Raw genomic sequence first — 17,676 nt, forward strand, 5'->3', positions numbered from 1 at the left:
ATACACAGGAAGGGAAAAAAAATGCATTCCTGTATATGAGCATCATTTACTTGAGGAAATTGCAAAATCACCCAGTTATGTCATTGTGTCACGCACTGTTTCTGTCTGTTTTTAAGACTTCCTTCCTATGACAAGATGGAAAATAATAGTAGTAACCATTTTGAAGCTGAGTGCAGACTCAGTAATTATGTGTGTGCTAGCTTCAGCTTCTTAGAATCTTTTCAATGAAAGGCAAGGCAAAAGCTGTGATGAACTTCACAGCTGAGAAAGCATGCATTTTTAAATGAGAATGAGTGCACTTTCTCCCATAATATTTTTAAGCAATACCAAATCCCTTTGTTGATTTAAAGGTTATGTATGTAATTATTGTAATTTATTATTATTATTATTATTTTTTTTTTTTCAGTTTAATGCATAAAGAAAACTTTAAGTAATGGCTAAACACACTTAAGAAAGTTTGGTTATGCCAGGTTTACACCTAGTAACCAGTCAGAGCAGCCAAACAATGGCTAGCAACCAACTAGAAAACCCAAGCAATTCCAACAAACAACACACAACCAGAATAGCCAAGCAACACTAAATGAGTTCTGCTCTCATTTAAAAGATGTCATAACCACTCACATAATAACACTATTTGCTCAGCTTCAGAATGGTTACCACTAAAATTGTCAGTCACCACAATCTAACATGTTCTTATATGGACAGAAAAGGGAAACAGGCAGAAATACAAAAAAGAAAATGTTATACCATGACAACGACATAACCAGTTGGGTGATTGTCATTTTCTCAAGTAAAGGCAACTCATATACAGTATTGTGCTGAAAGATATTTACCTGCTGTGTATTAGTGGTGGATCTCAGCCTGTCTGACAAACATCTAGACATGGATGAAAGAACACTGCCTTTAACTTAACCTAGCAAATTAATTATATATTACACAACATTCAAGAAACAGACAAAAAATGTATTTATTTATTTTGTTAGCACTTAGTTGTGAAGTTGCAATGGGGGTAGCAACATATCTTTTCTTCCCTAGCGAGCAGCTCAAAACACTCCCCAACCCTGAAAAAAGGATAGCAAACTGCTAGAGCCCCCTAATAATCAACCAAACCTTGGTTCTGTTTTATTATATTTGATGGTTTATTTGGGCTTTTAGCTTTTATGTCTGACTGTAGAGCAACATTGGTCTTGACACATTTTAATTTACCTTGTTATCAGGCATGTGATCAGCTAAAGCAGAAAAAAAGGAAGGAAGGAAGGCTGCACCCCTCAAACTGTGTGCATTAATTATTTTACACAAGCACACATCAGGCGCTTTTAATGTCTATCAAGTATTAGTAGTATCACCTTTCTCTTGCCATCAGTCTTGACAGAAGCCCCTTTCTCATAGTAACTAGTAAATTGCCATAAAATTACCAGAACAACTGGTTGTCTTTACTGGTAATTACAAAAATGCAGTAATTAGCAGTAATCATTGCAGGCAATGACATTCAAACATCGGTTTCAAATTAGCAGTAAATTCTGTGACGTCATTAACTAGAAATTACATCTAAATGGCTGCGCTTCCTGGTCTTGTGTTTGTAAAGATTGTTAATGTTAAAAAAATGTTGTGTAAAATGTTCCATTCATGCAGCTGCTTTTGGCCCAGAGACATCGTATGATGACTGTACGTAGTATGTTCATGGGTGGAAAGGAAGAGGACAAGAAGTCGGCTGGACTGCTGATGAGTTTATTAACAAAAAATCTTATCAAACACCAACGATGACTTTTACTCTGACATCAACACACTATCGTAATCACTTCCGGGTTACTCCTTGCAGTTCAGGCACACGTCAGCAGTCCCTCTCTCTCTCGACTACTCCTGTTTTTCCTGATATTAACAATACTTTTAAACTTAATTGGTTAAGAAACTGTCAAAAAATGAAAACTCATTATGGTTCTTTATTTCTCAGTCCATCTTTAACAAGCTTGGAGGCTTATCTTTTCTATTGAGATGTAACTATCTGCCTGGGAAATTACCAATTAATATACCCAAATTTTACCAGCAAGTGTTATTAGCTTGGAAAATTGGTTTCTATCACAATTTTTCTCCACACAAAAATGCGTCTCTGGAACAATTGTCTTATTACCTTTAGGAATAAATCTTAATTTTTACGCAAATGGTTTGAAAAAATATATATATTTTGTCATTGATTTGTTTGATGAAAATGGAAATGTTTTGTCTTATGAAGATTTTAGGTTTATTTACAATTTGCCCATTTCATTTAACGAGATTCAGCAAGTTGTTAAAGCTATTCCCAATGGGTTAAAACATTTGATGAAACGTCACCTTACTTTTGGAAGTAACGAAAGGAAATTTCCTGAGTTAATAGTTGATGGTATCAAACTATTTTCTCATTCCTGTAAGAATAAAAAGATCAGATTAATTTTTCAATCCAAACATTAAAATTTCTCCTAGATTCTGCTAATATTTTTGGAATGCACAAATTGCGGATATTCATTGGAAAGAAGCATGGTTAAATCAAAATAAATTTTGTATGCTAAATAAAGTTAAAGAGGTACACTTTAAAATACTTCACAAAATCTACCCATGTAAAGCTTTATCAAAATTCATGGACATTGACAACAAATGTATTTTTTGTACTGTACATGAGGAAGACTTTGCTCATTTATTTTACAACTGTGATGTTTCTTTAAAATTTTGGTCTGACATTAGTTCTTTTCTATTTGCCCCAAGAAAGGTCAATTATAAATTATCTCTGAAGTAAAATGTTTGAATATGTGGTGAACTTTTACATCTTGCATGGTAAATATTACATCCATAATTTTTTTTTTTTTTGCAAAATTCATATCTAAATGTAACTTATTCTTAATCGAGATGGATTTGCTAAAGAAATCATTAAATTTAATTAAAAGGAAAAATAACTAAATTTTGTTAAAATTTATGGAGAAATTCTTGATACTATAATGTCCAGACTATGTTCACTAAATTATATATATTCTGAATATCTAAATAGAAAAAAGGAGGAAATATTTTTTTCCTTTTTTGTGTGTTTTTTGTTATGATTTGTGATTTCATCTAAAGGTCTAATATTTGTTTTGTGAAGCATTGTTGTTGTATGTTGAGTTGTTGGAATTAATGTTTTGAGTCATTTAAATAAAATAAAAAAAACTCCTGTTTCTCCTGGTGTTATATACTCTCTCCACTCCAATTACTGAAACAAGAGACAGGTGTTGATCATTTCCGTCCAAACCACCAGTAATTAACTGATAAGGTTACAACTTTTCATATCGGTAATTTGCCGGAACGAATTTACCAGTATTTTTTAAAAGGTCCTGTTCTAATTTACCAGTAAAGACTGTATGTGTGAAAGGGGCTAATGTAATACAGCTGCTTGTTCTGCTTTTCTTTGTCTCTGTATATCCATCCTGTCACATCACAACCCCCAAAAAATTACAATTCAATCATATTTACACAAGTCCTCCTACCGAGGTCAGATAATGCAGAAATCTGTATTTATATGGAAAAATCACATCCCTAAAATTACATCCCCCTTTAAGTTTCATCTGGTGCCACTGGTGCTGTAGAAATAAGATACTTCTGCTTTAACAACTGTCAATGTGAAGCAGCACTGCTCATCACTGCTCATTCCTAGTTGGCACGGACACTGTTTGCAAAAAATGTGACTCTATTCTTTTGTTTTCTATCAGTTTTACATGGCTTTGTCAGCAGAAATGCTCTCATGAATTTATCTGTAGGCAGTTTCAAATTCTTCCATTATTAATAAAATTCAGAATACAAAACATAAGGTAAAACAGCTTGGTGAACTCATGCATACCACAGGGCATAAAAACTGACAGTGTGCTGTTATATTATTTTCACATCCCCATTTAACATCATGTTAATTTCTCAGAAACATGAAAAACAAAGACCAGAAACCACAAAGACGCCAAGACGATTAACAGCCTTGGTATGTGTGGCAACATCTAGGGTGCTCAGTTTTAAAATTAAGAGCTGCTAGGCTCATGAAGACAGTGGCAGAAGAGTTGACTGTCTTAACTAATAACTATTTATCACTTCCGATTTGCCAGTCACAACAAACATGAGCACTTTAGGTCTTTGCGCTGTCTTCAGTAGACATTAACCAAATTTTAAATTTCGATCTATTTCCATAATGGATTCTAATTAGAACTGGCAGATAAAATAGAGGCAGCCAGCTCATACACATTTTACAGCCAGGTCTTTGCTCTTCTTCTTCTAGCTATAAAAATAAAAGCAACAAGCCTGAAGTGTAGATTTAAAAACCCTCTGTAGTCGATTAACGTGGTAACGAGGCATTTTCTACTGGATTCGTACTAGATGGTACTGTACGAATAACACAGAGGATCTTGTACAATGGTCATAAGCGCATTCACAGCCTAAAATACCAGGCAGTAGCCATCCCAAATGGTTTAATCTCTATGGCCCTGTAGGTAAGTCTGAATAACTTGCTTAATAATGTCATTCGTTAGAGTTAAAGGGACAGTCCATCCATTGACTTTCATAGTTTGGAAGTCAGTGGGTACCTGAAACTGTTTTTAGTACACAGTTATTTTAAAATTTTATTTAAAAAAAAATATTTTATTTAATTTTTAACGTAAGGAAAGAAGGATGATGTCAGAGTGTCTGTGGAATGGTTGTTTGGGGACATGGACTTCAAAAAGAACTTAAAAATTGGTTTGAGTTATGTTGGGAAACTTTATGTAGTATCTGCTTTATTAAGAAATGTATTTACTTGCCTGTATGGTAATCAGACATTTCAGTTTTTTTTTTTTGGATCCTCCGCATATTAGAGACTATTTTTCATAATGTAACACACATGATGTGAGGCACACACACACACACTGTACTTTATGCACTGACCACATATACTGTATAAAATAAAAATTACTGTAAATTTGTAAAAAAATATATATATATAAAATTGAGTTACTGTAAATGTATAAAATTTAAAAAGAAGTCACAGTATGTTCATATATTTTATTTTATTAACATGAAAGAATGTATACATTGAAATCTTTTATATATGAAATCACAAAGAAATCAATAAAATATACGTAAATAATAAAATCTCACTATTATTTCTTCCCTTTCATAGTAAGCATTGCCTGCATTTGCTGTTCCTGTTGTTGCATTAGCTGCATCATTTCAGTCATCTGCATTTGTGACGCTTGTGCTGTCTTTGCTTGCTCTTCCAATTCTTTTTCCTTCAAAGCCCTCTCAGATTGACCTCTCTCCCTTAAAAACTCAATGGTGTCATTCCCACTTCTTCATTGTTTCTTATTTCTACTATCCTCTCCCTCATCACTAAGCATCTTGGAAGTCTGGCTCATTCTTTTCATTGCCTTCTTCCTTGCTTCCTCTGCTTTGGCTCTGTCTTTATCTGACTTTCTTATATTCTCATCACTCCCTCTGTTTTCCTCTGCTGCTATTTCTTTCTCTGTTATTTATTCTATAAGCTCATCAAGCTCTGTTGTTTGTGTTGATGTGCCACTACTCCTCTCATCTTTGTTATTTTTGGTCTTGAATTTTAACTATATTAAGGTGAATCTCTCCCTCACAGAGTCCTTGGAAACAATTCAGTGTTTCAGCAATAGTAGAACAGGATTTCTACTTGTCAGTGCTGCCCTTCTTGAACCTGTATGGCTCTGTGAGAAGGATTTCTCTACAGAGGAGTATATCATGCCTCTCTGTCCACTCCATAGGGGCTCTAATCAACAAGACATGTGAACTAGCAAGCTCGTTTTGAACAGTAAGTATAATTAGATATATTGACAACTAACTTGTGAAATATCAACATGAAAAATAAAATAAAACTGAAATACATTTTTACATTCAACATATGTTTTGAGGAGGATGTTTGGGCTTCTTACATTGCTCGTTTCACATCATCATCACTACTTGAGGTGTTGATGCCAACTGCAGACATATCTTTGTGCAAATGGGAAAATTATTACATTTAGATTAAGTTAAAAACATATAGGTATGTACTATATTTCATTAAAAGGCTAATTGTGGAATCATATGCAGATACAATTAATATGCAGCAAGCCATAAAACATAACATTTACTTACCTAATCTGTCACATAGAAGCGACTACAGCAAATTAGATGTACTCCCTTAGTAGACCATTACAATGTACACGTCATGAATTACAGTAGCACTGTAAGTCATGCATGCGCAATCACACTTTATTAGCCATTGCCGTTCCATCAGCTGTTGATGCTCAAAGTCCCTAATATATAGTGATATTCTCAATGTTACCCAGAAAACAGGATACAGGTTTTAATCATTCGAAATACTTCTGCTTAATGTTACACTGTCAGATATGCCAAATAAATCTCTTGCTCTGGATACTGTGTATAGACCACCAGGGCCTTATACAAAATTCCTAAAAGAATTTGCAGATTTCCTCTCATACCTATTGGTCATTGTTGCGCTAATTGTCTGAGATTTTAAAATTCACGTTGATATTAAAAATTATGCATTAGGACTTGCATTTACTGACCTAATAAACTATTTTGGAGTCAAGCGAAATGTCACCGCGCCCACTCATGGTTTTAATCATATGCTAGATTGAATTATGTCGGAATCGATATGACTGATATAGCTATCGTACCTGACAGATTCACAAATAACCTGCCTGATTTATCTCAACTGCTTGGATGTACCAATTAATACATATGAACTAGACGAAATGACTGGCAACATGGGGACTATCTTCTCTAATAAATTAGAAGCTGTTGCTCCCATTAAATTGAAAAAGGTTAGAGAAAAATGTACTTTGCCATTGTATAACAGTAATACCCACTCTCTCCAGAAAGAAACCAGTAGTCTTAAGCGTAAATTGAGAAAAGCCAACTTGGAAGTTTTTAGAATTGCATGGAAAAACCAGCTATAGACAGGCTCTAAAAACCGCCAGGGCCGAGCATATCCACAAACTCATAGAAAATAACCGAAACAATCAAAGGTTTTTATTTAGCACAGTGGCTAGATTATCAAATAACCTTCTTTAGGTCACGTCACACTGAGCTGGCGGTTATTAAGCCTCTTATTAAGAATCCACAACTAGATCCAAGTGAACTGGCAAATTACAGACCCATTTCAAATCTTCCATGTATATCTAAAATTTTTGGAAAAGTTGTGTCTGCTCATTTGTGCTCCTTTCTGCAAAAAAATAAAATAATAAAATAAAATATCTGTATGAAGAATTTTCACCATAGCACAGAAACTGCACTTGTTAAAATTACAAAAGACTTGCTTCTTGCGTCAGATCAAGGCTTCATCTCATTGCTAGTTTCTTAGTGCTGTGTTCGACAGCATAGATCATGACATAGATCGATTACAAAACTATACAGGTATTCAATGGCAGGCTCTAAGATGGTTTAGATCCTACCTGTCCAACGCTATTTTGTTTATTTAAATGGGGAGTCATCTCATTTATCACCAGTAAAATATGGAGTGCCACAAGGATCTGTCCTAGGTCCTCTGCTATTTTCAATATACATGTTGCCCCATGGTAATATTATTAGAAAATACGGGATTAGTTTCCACTGTTATGCTGATGATACTCAACTATATATCTCAACGAGACCAGATGAAACTTCTAAATTATCTAAGCTAACAGAGTGTGTTCAAAATTTTAAATATTGGATGACCAATAATTTTCTCCTCTTAAATGTGTAAGAACAGTACACAGAATCTAATAGACTACAGTTTGCGACTAGACGGGTGTACTGTTACTTCCTCTACAGTCAAAAATCGGGGTGTTATATTAGACAGCAATTTGTCTTTTGAAATATTTATAATATTTCCCATATTACAAAAACAGCATTATTCCATCTTTCGTTGCCAAGCTACGAAACATGTTACCTGTTTCTGATGAAGAAAAGCTATTTCATGCATTCATGACCTCTAGACTGGACTATTGTAATGCACTTCTAGGTGGTTGTCCTGCATCTTCATTAAACAAGCTAAATGCAGCCACTAGAGTCCTTACCAGGTCAAGAAAAATATGATGATATTACTCCAATTCTACAGTCTCTGCACTGGCTACCTATTAAGTTCTGTATAAGTTACAAAATATTATTACTTACCTATAAGGCCCTAAATGGTTTAGCTTCTACCTAACTAGCCTTCTACCATGCTACAATCCATCACGCTCCCTAAGGATACAAAATGCTGGACATTTGGTAGTACCTTTGATAGCAAAGTCCACTAAAGTAGGTAAAGCTTTTTCACATTTGGCTCCCAAACTCTGCAATAGCCTTCCTGATAATGTTCCTGATAATGTTAATCAGTTATAGCTGATCAAATGCACATTATTATTCTATAGCTTGGGTTGAACTAATTAATTTTACTTGGTTTGAACAGCAGCTATGCTAATTATATCTCTATTTTTTTTCTCTTTTTTTATATATCGCGCTAGGATTTACAAAAGCTCCAACCCCTCAAAGGACCTCAGATGATGCTAACCCTGAAAAAACATAAAGAACTACTATATTTTTGCTATAAGTTCAATTGCATCATACAACCCGAATTCCGGAAAAGTTGGGACGTTTTTTACATTTTAATAAAATGAAAACTAAAGGAATTTCAAATCACATGAGCCAATATTTTATTCACAATAGAACATAGATAACGTAGCAAATGTTTAAACTGAGAAATTTTACACTTTTATCCACTTAATTAGCTCATTTAAAATTTAATGCCTGCTACAGGTCTCAAAAAAGTTGGCACGGGGGCAACAAATGGCTAAAAAAGCAAGCAGTTTTGAAAAGATTCAGCTGGGAGAACATCTAGTGATTAATTAAGTTAATTGATATCAGGTCTGTAACATGGTTAGCTATAAAAGCTTTGTCTTAGAGAAGCAGAGTCTCTCAGAAGTAAAGATGGGCAGAGGCTCTCCAATCTGTGAAAGACTGCGTAAAAAAATTGTGGAAAACTTTAAAAACAATGTTCCTCAACGTCAAATTGCAAATGCTTTGAGCTTTAGTTGGCATCTGTCAGACATCGTCTCATCATCTACAGTGCATAACATCATCAAAAGATTCAGAGAAACTGGAGAAATCTCTGTGCGTAAGGGACAAGGCCGGAGACCTTTATTGGATGCCCGTGGTCTTCGGGCTCTCAGACGACACTGCATCACTCATCGGCATGATTGTGTCAATGACATTACTAAATGGGCCCAGGAATACTTTCAGAAACCACTGTCGGTAAACACAATCCGCCGTGCCATCAGCAGATGCCAACTAAAGCTCTATCATGCAAAAAGGAAGCCATATGTGAACATGGTCCAGAAGCGCCGTCGTGTCCTGTGGGCCAAGGCTCATTTAAAATGGACTATTTCAAAGCGGAATAGTGTCCAAATTTGACATTCTTGTTGGAAATCACGGACGCCGTGTCCTCCGGGCTAAAGAGGAGGGAGACCTTCCAGCATGTTATCAGCGTTCAGTTCAAAAGCCAGCATCTCTGATGGTATGGGGGTGCATAAGTGCATACGGTATGGGCAGCTTGCATGTTTTGGAAGGCGCTGTGAATGCTGAAAGGTATATAAAGGTTTTAGAGCAACATATGCTTCCCTCCAAACAACGTCTATTTCAGGGAAGGCCTTGTTTATTTCAGCAGGACAATGCAAAACCACATACTGCAGCTATAACAACAGCATGGCTTCGTCGTAGAAGAGTCCGGGTGCTAACCTGGACTGCCTGCAGTCCAGATCTTTCACCTATAGAGAACATTTGGCGCATCATTAAACGAAAAATACGTCAAAGACGACCACGAACTCTTCAGTAGCTGGAAATCTATATAAGGCAAGAATGGGACCAAATTCCAACAGCAAAACTCCAGCAACTCATAGCCTCAATGCCCAGACGTCTTCAAACTGTTTTGAAAAGAAAAGGAGATGCTACACCATGGTAAACATGCCCCGTCCCAACTATTTTGAGACCTGTAGCAGAAATCAAAATTGAAATGAGCTCATTTTGTGCATAAAATTTTAAACTTTCTCAGTTTAAACATTTGCTATGTTATCTATGTTCTATTGTGAATAAAATATTGGCTCATGTGATTTGAAAGTCTTTTAGTTTTCATTTTATTAAAAGTTAAAAAACGTCCCAACTTTTCTGGAATTCGGGTTGTATAATAATTGCTGTTAATAGTGTTCATCGTCTGTTAGACTACATTTTTAATAGATTTTTCCGTGCATTTCTGTCATATGCACATAAACTGACAGTCACCACTGATAAGCTACTACAAAAATTTCTGTAAAGTTGCTTTGCAATGATTTGTATTGTAAAAAGTGCTATACAAATAAACGTGTCTCCAATACACATTAATCCACAAATGACTTAAGCTGTTAACTTTTTTAATGTGGCTGACACTCCCTCTGAGTTCAAACAAACCAATATCCCAGAGTAATTCATTTACGCAAACAGTACACTGACTGAACTGCTGTGAAGAGAGAACTGAAGATGAACACCGAGCCGAGCCAGATAATGACTCGTTCACGAGTCAAGAACCGTTTCTGTCAGCCGTGTCCGATTCGTGAACCGAGGAGCTGATGATACTGCGCTTGTGTGATTCAGCGTGAAGCAGACTGACGCACAGACCGCCTTAACCGAACAGATTCTTTTGGTGATTGATTCTGAACTGATTCTGTGCTAATGTTATGAACCCAGGTAAACCGAAGGCTTGAATCAAGGGCAATCATCGCTAATGACGCCATTACGTCGAGCGCAAAAGAACCGGTGAACCGTTTTCTTCAACCGGTTTATTGAATGGAACTGTCCAAAAACACTACTGGTGATCTGAAAACCGATGCAACTGGTTCTTGACTCGTGAATGAGTCATTATCTGGGTCGGCTCGGTGTTCATCTTCAGTTCTCTCTTCACAGCAGTTCAGTCAGTGTACTGTTTGAGTCCATGAATTACTCCAGGATACTGGTTTGTTTGAACTCAGAGGGAATGTCAGCCACATTAAAAAGTTAACAGCTTAAGTCATTTGTGGATTAATGTGTATTGGAGACGCGAACCGTTTAAAACGTTTCAGTTCGATTTGGTGAACTGGTTCAAAAAGATCCGGTTACATCGAATGATTCGTTTGCGAACCGGATATGACAAACTGCTTTGTTTTGAACTCTCTCACAACAGACACAGAAGAGAAGACAATGCTGAATAAAGTCATAGTTTTTGCTATTTTTGGACCAAAATGTATTTTTAATGCTTCAAAATATTCTAACTGACCCTCTGATGTCGCATGGACTACTTTGAAGATGTTTTTCTTACCTTTCTGGACATGGACAGTAGACCGTACACACAGCTTCAATGGAGGGACTGAGAGCTCTCGGACTAAATCTAGAATATCTTAAACTGTGTTACAAAGATAAATGGAGGTCTTACTGGTTTGGAACGACATGAGGGTGAGTCATTAATGACATAATTTTCATCCCTTTAAACAAGTAAAATTGTTTATTTACTCTCAACTCAAATTAATCAAAGGGATAGTTCACCCAAAAATGAAAATGTGATTTTGTTTCTTCAGTAGAACACAAACCAAGATTTTTAGCTCAAACCGTTGCAGTCTATCAGTCTTATAATTTAAGAGGATAAAAAAAAAAAAAAAAACACACAAAGAAAACCAAATTAAACCCTGTGGCTCGTGATTATACATTGCTGTTTACAGACACAAAACAATCGGTCTGTGCTAGAAACTGAACAGTATTTATATAATTTTTACCTCTGATTCACCCAGCGCCTAACTGTTAGAACTCTCCTGAGTGTGTCCTGTTGTGTGCGATCTCAGCAGCAGGCACCTTAGGCGGTCGACATGATTTTGCCAAGTAAGACATGTTCCTGGATCAACATCTTTTGATGTCCAAAAATATAGACTTAACCCAATCCCACTCTAAACCTAACCCTACCCATAATTTATTCTTAAAATCAGAGGGAAATGATAGCTGATTAACAAGAGTGTAGAAGCACCAAACCCTGATCATAAACCTTAACCAGATATAACTAAATGTATCTAAATAGTGTTCAGGTTCTTGCACAGACGGATTGTTTCGTGTCTTTACACATCAATCTATCATCACAAGCCACAGGGTTTAATATGGTTTTGTTTGTGTGTGTTTGTGTGTGTTGTTTTTGTTGTTGTTTTTTATTTTTTTATTATTATTATTGTATGTTTTAGCCGTGATTCCAATCTACTTACATTATAAGACCGGTAGACTGCTACAGTTTGAGCTAAAAATCTTGGTTTGTGTTCTACTGAAGAAACAAGGTCACCTACATCTTAGATGGCCTGGGGGTAAGCAGACATCAGATTTTCATTTTTGGATGAACTATCCCTGTAAGTAAAGTGGTTGTAAAGAATTGTTTTGTTACTTAAGTACTTAAGTTACTTAAGTAAATTGAAGTAAAGCATCAAATGATATTTTTGCAGTGGTGTATAAAGTACCAGAAAGTCATACTCAAGCAAAAGTACAGATATCTTACCAGAAAATGACTGGTAGAAGTTGAAGTCACCGTTTGGAATATTACTTGAGTAAAAGTCTTAAAGTATGTGATATTTATTGTACTTTACAAGAAGTATTTTTTTTAATCTCAAATGTACTCAAGTATTGAAAGTAAAAGTACAAGGAAATGCAAAATGGAAAAGCAGCAAATATATATGTTCATACACAGCTTGAGTAGCAAGATTGTGTTCAGTTTCAACTATTTCTTCCATTTTGTATTTTTGGGTAAGAATAGGAAACACTTCTTCCGGTACTTAGTTTTTTTCATTCCAACATACCGAAACATTTCAGGAATCTGCATCTGAAATAGCATGTATTTACACAGTTTTTGAATCTCAGAGAGAACATGGATACAGATGTATAAATTAGCCTCATGTTTTATTTTTAACATAAAATGTTGAAAACTGATATTTGAAATAATTTAAAACATGGAAAAAAAAAATGGTCGAATTGTGAAATTAAAACCGCCAGTAGGTGACAGCAAGCGAATGTTAACGAGTGAGTCATCGAGATTAAACCAATTAATTCAAACGGCTGATTCATTCAGAAACAAAGCATTTAACCCTGTTAATGGGTGAATCACTGAATCATTTATGCAAACGATTCGTTCAAAAAACTGATTTATTCAATAAGCAAACACCGTCCATTGCTCAGAGACGTAAAACAGTGCTGTGATCTATTTTCGTTAGCTAAATTGAGCATAAACAAGCAATATTGTGTCTAAAATGTAAGTCATTTATTGCTTTACTGAACTTGCATCAAATGATTATTTAATGTTTTCATGCATCTGTAGAAAAATTGTTATTTAATTTTTGTGTGAAATAGATTAAGTTAACTAGGCCTACATGAAATTATATAAATATAAAAAGCCTACAGAAGGATTATTGCCGTCTACAATTAGAATACCTGGAATTTTGAGTTTTAATAGACTAATAAATCAATGCGCATGCACTCTGTGTATGATTTGGTTATATAGCCTACTTGATAATGTCAGATTGCACATCATCACAACAACACTTACCATATCATTGCAGACGATGCTGTATTGCACACCCCAGACTCTACTTGAGTGGGAAATGAAATCATCTGCGGTTGTACGTGGTGCACACTTGTTTTCACATGAACAAAAGTGTTTTTAGGATTCTAACTTGCAAACGCCAGACCACTGATTCATCAAACCTGTTTTCCTGCAGTCTGTGTTCTTCTGACTATTTTGTAGTAAGTAACGAATATACTTAGGGGAAATGTATCAGAGTAAAAGTATGCATTTTAATTAGGAAATGTAGCGGAGTAAAAGTAAAAGTTGCCTGAAATATAAAATCTCAAGTAAAGTACAGATACTCCCAAAAAATACTTAAGTACTGTAACAAAGTATTTTTACTTCATTACATTACAACACTGTATTTTTGCCCTACTTAAATGAAATGTAATTTCAAAATGAAAATATTGAGTTGAACCAAAACTGTTTCAAGTCAGTTTAACACAATGCAATTGTTTAAATTGGAAACCTAACATCATGTTAAAAGAAAACAATTTTAAAAAAATAAACTGCACAGTATTGGAAAAAATTTTTTTTTATTTTATTATTTTTTTTTGAGTGGTTCTAGGCATGTGACCAAAAGGAATGAATCCTATTGGTCGGTCAGATTTCTTCATAGTGCGATAGAAAGGAGATTATAAAAGCTCTTCATAAAAAGACAATATGCAAATATTTACACTCAAAAAAATAAATAAATAAATGCTGGGTAAAAACAAAAACAAAAAAAAAACCTTTCCTGGGTTATTTAGCAACCTGGTTCTGGTTAAATATTGGCCAGAACAAATGCTGGGATATTTTGACCCAGTTGATTGGATTAAATGTTTGACCTAACATGCTGGGATGTTTTATTTAACTCTACAATTGCTTAAAAATTACTATATTACTGGCTTTAAATGGGTTGGAAACTAGAAATCAAACACAGAATTACTAAAGGCAACAGTAATAATCCAAAGATGAACATTAATTAATAAGCCAGAACACCCATGGACACATATGACAAATTGAACTTATTTGGATGAATACAGCTGCTTACAATATTACAATACATATATTTAAAAATGTAACATTGAAAAGTAGGGCTGTAGTACAGACTCGAGTCCGGACTCAAGACATTTTTCTATCGTCTCGAACTTGTCTCAGACTCGTTGGTGTTTGCACTCGGACTTGGTCAATGGACTCGCCAAATGTTCTTGTTGGTCTCGACCGAGTCCAGCAATATGCTTTTTTCTCTTTCAAAACAAAATCTCTTGCAGTAGCTCTGCTGCTAAATTCATTTAAAAAATATCTATCCTTGTACAGCTATGATCAGCTGTTTCTCCATCTTGGCTTAGTTTTCAATTTTGTTACTGGAAAGGAAAAAGCTGATTCGTTTATTCTTGTCACATGACCAGCAGTGCACTTGCCTTAAACTTACCCTTTACAATAATGAAATACTAATTAATGTTGTACAGTGTGACAACTTAGGCTGTATTTATGTGCGCATGCCCAATAGCGCCAAACGTATCCCTTCTAGCTTTAACCACGTGCTTGCATCATAACCCGAGCTTTGCGTGTGTGTGCGCAGCGCCAAGGCATCAGTCATTTTAATTTTTGACCGCAGACATGATTTTAGCAAACAGCAGCATTAAAAGTAAATTAAGTAAGTAAAGTGAATTAAATGTAAATAAATAATAATTTTATCCTACAGCTCCAAACTCGGTCCTAGAGGGCCACTGTCCTGCAGTTTAGCTCCAACCATAATTAAACACACTTGAACCAGCTAATCAAGCTCTTAATAGACACACTAGAAAACTTACAGATAGGTGTGTTAAGGGCACTGTTCTCTGTTATCCCTTTTCACTGTAATAGTGCTGATTCTCAAAATTTGAGCCGGTGATAGGCTGCTGTTCGATGGAGGACCTGCCCATAAACAAACAGTACTGAGATTAGAGAACATATTTTAACATTAAAATAAATTATATTCAGTATTATAACAAATAAAATAAGTTTGTAATAAAATAAAATAAGTTTGTAATGCAAGGACAAAGACACTTCAATCTTGCAAAACTAACTTTGCTGACACATTTAGTTGACTGACATCCTGTGCCTGAATGTTGCATTGTGTAGTGTGAAGTGACCCATACTCAGAATTCACGCTCTGCATTTAACCCATCCAAAGTGCACACACACTGCAGTGAACACACACCCAGAGCAGTGGGCAGCCATTTATGCTTCGGCACCCGGGGAGCAGTTGGGGGTTTGGTGCCAGCCCAAGACTTGAACCCACAACCTTAGGGTTAGGAGTTAAACTCTCTAACCACCAGGCCACAACCTCCCCATAGAGCTAGTGCTCCCCATCGGGGAATCAAACCCCAGTCTTCTGTGTGACAGGCAGAGATACTGTCCACTATACTAACCAGGAATTAATTTAAAGACTAGATGAAACTAAGCGTATACAAACCTTTATTTCACTGTGCACCAGTTAGGCGGCACTGAGAACCACTCTCTCCTGAAGAGGATGCAGAAAGCCCACACTCTGATTGTAACTCAACAGCTGGGTTAATTTGTTTGAGTGAGGGGGATGGGTGTATAGTTTCAGCTGTCAGTGAGTTTGACCCAGCCAGTAACCCAGCAGCTGGGTAACACACAAACCACCCAACACAAAAAAAATAAAAAATAAAAAACATACTGTACCCGGTGGGCTCAACACAGCGGCTGGGTAGCAAAAATAACCCAGTATGTTTTAGAGTGCATGTCAATGTGAAAGGATGCATTAAGATCTGTTCATTCCAGGCGTTTATCACAACTAATATTCATATTAAAATACCTTCTTTTTTTTTTTGCATTGACCTTTTGTTTTATATGGAAATTATACAAGCATGTAGGTATGTTGTAGTCCAAACAATATATAGTTTGAGATGTTTACAGTATAAGGTTTTCTCAAGATTCACACCCAAACCACTTCCACATTTCACACAGATATATTTACATACTGAGATGGTTTGTCACCTCTCTATTGGCTTTTGCTGCAGTGTTTTGTGTTTAGATGGCAGAATTTTGGCATTGGATGTAGTGACTTTAATTTCCTTTTGGACAGGAAGGAGCATCTATTCAGTAGGCTAACTGCAATTAATTCATTGTGTATCTATTGCGCTGGTTTTATCTTACTGTTCAGGGCTAGCGGGAGGTATACTGTGTGTTTACTAGAGATGCTGCTGACTCATAAGCAAGGCCAACACAGAACACAAACAAAAGTGCTCTATTTTTCTCCCTCTAGCTCAAGAAACCAACACATACAGATGAGAACTCACTCTCTCTCACACATGCACAGTTCTGGAAACAGAAACCCACATATTGTAGATGGGCTGACAGTCTGGTGATGTGAATCTGAGAATCCCTCTAGCATGCTGAAGCTGAGAAGAGCAGTGCAAGCTAGAATTTGTGGTGATCATGTTTCAAACAGAAACCTCAGAAAGATGCACTCTATAGTACATTCAGAAATTACATTAAGGATGTATCTATGCATTACTAGAAGAGTCATAATCATGCTTCTAGACACAAGAGTGCTTATAAGTAATTGTACTAAATGTAATGAAAAATTAGAGGGTCAAAGGATAAAAGCAGATGCACTTTCCCCATCGTGGTTTGAAATATGGTGAGACTGAATGAATCATCACAATAAATCCAAACAACAAGTTGAGGGGGGTTTAAATGAAAGTGCATCCTTTTTTTACACAAGTAAATACATATATATAAAAACAAACAAATAAATAAAAACGTACAAAATATATGGCATGTGTTTTCACCTACGGTGTAGTTGCTTGAAAACAGAAATTCGTTCAACTAAAGAGGTAACCATAGAAACAGTAGGCTGCTTGAGCACTCATGGTAGGACGGAATATTATCAAAACAAATATTGTTATCATTTATCATATTACTTTTCACTGCCATTCATTATACAGTAGATCTGTTTATGACAAAAACATAAAAACACATTATTTGGCTAAATGTTGTAGGGCTGCTAAAAGAGAATTATTAGGGCATGCACTTTTGTCACTGTACAGTTCACCTACGCTGCCTACAATATATAAAAACAAGATTAC

Source organism: Carassius carassius, chromosome 14, assembly GCF_963082965.1.
Source record: "Carassius carassius chromosome 14, fCarCar2.1, whole genome shotgun sequence".
NCBI lineage: Eukaryota > Metazoa > Chordata > Actinopteri > Cypriniformes > Cyprinidae > Carassius > Carassius carassius.